At 38.0% G+C, this 5,290-nt stretch overlaps 1 non-coding gene across 1 annotated transcript; it reads right to left on the bottom strand.

The window, feature by feature from the left end:
• Positions 1 to 4,938: 4,938 nt before the first annotated feature.
• LOC130970958 (small nucleolar RNA R71) lies at positions 4,939 to 5,042 on the bottom strand. The gene has a single exon (XR_009082200.1). It is a non-coding gene; the product is annotated as a small nucleolar RNA R71 (small nucleolar RNA).
• Positions 5,043 to 5,290: the final 248 nt, after the last annotated feature.

Here is a 5,290-nt window from a genome sequence, read left to right as displayed (position 1 = left end):
ACAAGAGTTTTGAGTTCTGATCTATTGCTCTATTTAATTTCCAGCACCCCAGCCCCTTTACTTTTCATGCAATTTACATTTCTTGCATTTTAAGTTTCTGTAATTTTACTTTCTGCACTTTAATTTTCCTTGCTATTTTACTTTCTGTTGGCTACATTACATCCAATTTCACTTCAATGTTAGCTTGACTAAACTAATCACCCAATAAAGTTGCTTGATCCATCAATCTCTGTGGGATCGACCTCACTCTTGTGAGTTATTACTACTTGATGCGACCCGGTATACTTGCCGGTTAGACCTATGTGTTTGGAAATTCATTTTTCCACAAAAACACCATCAGGGTGTTACAACGACCTCTAAAAGTAAAGTCATATATATAATATAGGCGAAAAAGGGTTTTATCTAGGAGCCCTTTTAAGAAAAGATAAACAAAAGCGTTAAACAGAAAAGCACATCACTTGCGTAAGCGATAAATGTAAATCAGACGAGATAAGAGTAAAGTGACACACACACACACACACGCACATGGTGCGCATAAATTGTGATCATCAACAATGGCGCCAATAGACTTGGAGCTCTCAAACGTGAATCACACTTTGTCACAACTTCGCATAACTAACCAGCAAGTGCACTGGGTCGTCCAAGTAATACCTTACATGAGTAAGGATCGATCCCACGGAGATTGTTGGTATGAAGCAAGCTATGGTCATCTTGTAAATCTCAGTCAGGAGGATTCAAATGATTATAATGGTTTTTGAAAATAAAGATAAATAAAACATAAAATAAAGATAGAGATACTTATGTAAATCATTGGTGGAAATTTCAGATAAGTGTATGGAGAGGCTTTTGTCCCTTCTGAATCTCTGCTTTCCTACTACCTTCCTTCAATCATTCTCACTCATTTCCATGGTAAGCTGTATGTAGGGCATCACCGTTGTCAATGGCTACTTCCCATCCTCTCACTGAAAATGGTCCAAATGCTCTGTCACAGCACGACTAATCATCTGTCGATTCTCGATCATGACGGAATAGAATCCATTGATTCTTTTGCGTTTGTCACTACGCCCAACAATCGCGAGTTTGAAACTCGTCACAGTTATTCAATCCCTGAATCCTACTTAGAATACCATAGACAAGGTTTAGACTTTTCGGATTCTGATGAGCGGATAATTTGTACGCTTTTTGGCATTGTTTTTAGTATGTTTTTTGTAGTTTTAGTTGAGTTTTTAGTATATTTTTATTAGTTTTTAGTTAAAATTCACTTTTCTGGACTTTACTATGAGTTTGTGTGTTTTTCTGTGATTTCAGGTATTTTCTGGCTGAAATTGAGGGATCTGAGCAAAAATCTGATCCAGAGACTCAAAAGGACTACAGATGCTGTTGGATTCTGACCTCCCTGCACTCGAAGTGGATTTTCTGGAGCTACAGAAGCCCAATTGGCGCGCTCTCAACGGCGTTGGAAAGTAGACATCCTGGGCTTTCCAGCAATATATGATAGTCCATACTTTGCCCAAGATTTGATGGCCCAATCCGGCGTTCAAATTCACCCCCAGGAATTCCAGCGTTAAACGCCGGAACTGGCACCTAAATGGGAGTTAAACGCCCAAACTGGCATAAAAGCTGGCGTTTAACTCCAAGAAGAGTCTCTACACGAAAATGCTTCATTGCTCAGCCCAAGCACACACCAAGTGGGCCCGGAAGTGGATTTTTATGTCATTTACTCATCTTTGTACACCTTAGGCTACTAGTTTCCTATAAGTAGGACCTTTTACTATTGTATTTTCATCTTTTGATCACTTTAGATCTCTAGATCATCTTTGGACATCTAGTTCTTAGATCATTTGGGGGCTGGCCTCATGGCCATGCCTAGACCTTGTTCTTATGTATTTTCAACGGTGGAGTTTCTACACACCATAGATTAAGGTGTGGAGCTCTGCTGTACCTCGAGTATTAATGCAATTACTATTGTTCTTCTATTCAATTCCGCTTGTTCTTTGTCCAAGATATCACTTGTTCTTCAACTTGATGAATGTGATGATCCGTGACACTCATCATCATTCTCACTCATGAACAAGGTGACTGACAACCACTCTTGTTCTACAAGCAATCAAGGCTCTAGTGTTTATCTCTTGGATTCCTGATACACGATGCATGGTTGATCGCCTGACAACCGAGTGCTCGCCTGACAAACGAGCCAGCCATTCCGTGAGATCAGAGTCTTCGTGGTATAGGCAAGAACTGATGGCGGCATTCAAGAGAATCCGGAAGGTCTAACCTTGTCTGTGGTATTCTGAGTAGGATTCAATGATTGAATGACTGTGACGTGCTTCAAACTCCTGAGGGCGGGGCGTTAGTGACAGACGCAAAAGAATCACTGGATTCTATTCCGGCCTGATTGAGAACCGACAGATGGATAGCCGTGCCGTGACAGGGTGCGTTGAACATTTCCAATGAGAGGATGGGAGGTAGCCATTGACAACGGTGAAACCCTTGCATAAGCTTGCCATGGAAAGGAGTAAGAAGGATTGGATGAAGGCAGTAGGAAAGCAGAGAGACAGAAGGGAAGGCATCTTCATATGCTTATCTGAAGCTCTCACCAATGATATACATAAGTATCTCTATCTTTATCTTTATGTTTTATTCATCATCTATACCCATTTGAGTCTGCCTGACTGAGATTTACAAGGTGACCATAGCTTGCTTCATACCAACAATCTCCGTGGGATCGACCCTTACTCACGTAAGGTATTACTTGGACGACCCAGTGCACTTGCTGGTTAGTTTTGCAAAGTTGTGTAGTGATCACAATTTCGCGCACCAAGTTTTTGGCGCCGTTGCCGGGGATTGTTTTGTGTATGGACAACTGACGGTTCATCTTGTTGCTTAGATTAGGTATTATTTTTCTTCAGAGTTCTTAAGAATGAATTCTAGTGTTTCAAGGTGATGTTCTTATCATCACCAAAGCTGATTGATCATCATCAATTTAGCTCTTGAATGCAATGTCCTGCTGAAGCTTAGCTAGCTATGTCTAATTCCTTTAGACTAAAGCTTTAGACTAACATTGCATGATTCCTGGAATTCTCATTAAGAATTTTGATACCTTTATTTTCTTCTTCCACTTAATTTTCGAAAAATCCAAAAAAATTACAAAATCATAAAAAAAAAATATATATATATATATATATTTCTTGTTTAAGTCTAGTGTCTCATTTTAAGTTTGGTGTCAATTGCATGTTCTTCTTGCATTTTTCAAATTTATGCATGTGTCTTCATTTATCTTCAAGTTGTTCTTGATGATTTCCTTGTTTTGATCTTTGAATTCTATTGACTTGAGTGTTTTGTTATTTCTTATGTGCATTCTCATTTTGTTAGTGTCAATAGTATACAAACTGCTAAGTTTGGTGTCTTGCATGCATTGTTATTTGATTTTAGTTGCATTTTGATTATTCCTCATTATTAAAAATCCAAAAATATTTTTAATTTGTGTCTTTTCAAGTCAATAATACAGAGAATTAAAGATTCAGAACATACTGCAGAGGAATTATACAGAAAAAGATGGGCATTCAAAAATGCCCAGTGAAGAAGACAGACTGGCGTTTAAACGCCAGCCAGGGTACCTGGCTGGGCGTTTAACGCCCAAAAGGGTAGAGTTTTGGGCGTTAAACGCCAGAATGTGCACCATTCTGGGCGTTTAACGCCAGGATGGCACAAGGGGGAGGATTTTGTTTTCAAAATCATTTTTTTTTAAGTTTTCAAAGTTTTTCCAAATCAAATCTTTTTCAAATCATATCTTTTCAATCAAATGTTTTCAAAATCAATTTCTTTCCTTTTTCAAAGATACTTACTAACAATTAATGATTTGATTGAACATTTTAAGTATGTTGCCTTTTCTGTTGAGAAAGGTTTAATGTTTGAATCATATCTTTTCTTGTTAGGCAAGTCATTAATTTTTAAAATCAAATCTTTTTAAAATTGTTTTCAAATCATATCTTTTCAATCATATCTTTTTAAAAAAAGCATAACTTTTCAATCAAATCTTTTTAATCACATCTTTTTTAAAATAGTTTTCAATCATATCTTTTTGATTTCTAATTTCAAAATCTTTTTCAAAAATCACTTGATTTCTTTCCCACTTTTATTTTCGAAAATCAATTAGTGTTTTTCAAAATGTTTTCAAAATCTTTCACTCAATTTTCGAAAATTACTTCCCTTCTTCTCACATCCTTCTATTTATGGACTAACACTATCCCTTAATGCAAAATTCGAACTCCATCTTCTTTGATAAGTTCGAATTTTCTACTTCTGTCTTCCATTTTTCTTTTCTTCTGACACCTCAAGGAATCTCTATACTGTGACATAGAGGATTCCACATTTTCTTGTTCTCTTCTCTTTCATATGAGCAGGAACAAAGACAAAGGCATTCTTGTTGAAGCTGACCCTGAACCTGAAAGGACCTTGAAGCGAAAGCTAAGAGAAGCTAAGGCACAACTCTCTGTAGAGGACCTAACAGAAATCTTCAAAGAAGAAGAACCCATGGCAGCCGAAAATAACAACAATGCCAACAATGCAAGGAAGGTGCTTGGTGACTTTACTGCACCTACTCCCGACTTCTATGGGAGAAGCATCTCTATCCCTGCCATTGGAGCAAACAACTTTGAGCTTAAGCCTCAATTAGTTTCTCTAATGCAACAGAATTACAAGTTCCATGGACTTCCACTGGAAGATCCTCATCAGTTCTTAGCTGAATTCTTGCAAATCTGTGACACAGTCAAGACTAATGGGGTTGACCCTGAGGTCTACAGACTGATGCTATTCCCTTTTGCTGTAAGAGACAGAGCTAGAATATGGTTGGACTCACAACCTAAAGAAAGCCTGGACTCTTGGGAAAAGCTAGTCAATGCCTTCTTGGCAAAGTTCTTTCCACCTCAAAAATTGAGTAAGTTTAAAGTGGAAGTCCAAACCTTCAGACAGAAGGATGGTGAATCCCTCTATGAAGCTTGGGAAAGATACAAACAATTGATCAGAAAATGTCCATCTGACATGCTTTCTGAATGGAGCATCATAGGTATTTTCTATGATGGTCTCTCTGAACTATCCAAGATGTCTTTGGATAGCTCTGCTGGAGGATCTCTTCATCTGAAGAAGACGCTTATAGAAGCTCAAGAGCTCATTGAAATGGTTGCAAATAACCAATTCATGTACACTTCTGAAAGGAATCCTGTGAACAATGGGACAAGTCAGAAGAAAGGAGTTCTTGAGATTGATGCTCTGAATGCCATACTGGCTCAGA

Source organism: Arachis stenosperma, chromosome 3 (genome assembly GCF_014773155.1).
Source record: "Arachis stenosperma cultivar V10309 chromosome 3, arast.V10309.gnm1.PFL2, whole genome shotgun sequence".
Taxonomy (NCBI): domain Eukaryota; kingdom Viridiplantae; phylum Streptophyta; class Magnoliopsida; order Fabales; family Fabaceae; genus Arachis; species Arachis stenosperma.
The sequence above is the reverse complement of the archived record's forward strand: the minus strand, read 5'-3'. Positions and strand labels throughout refer to the sequence as shown.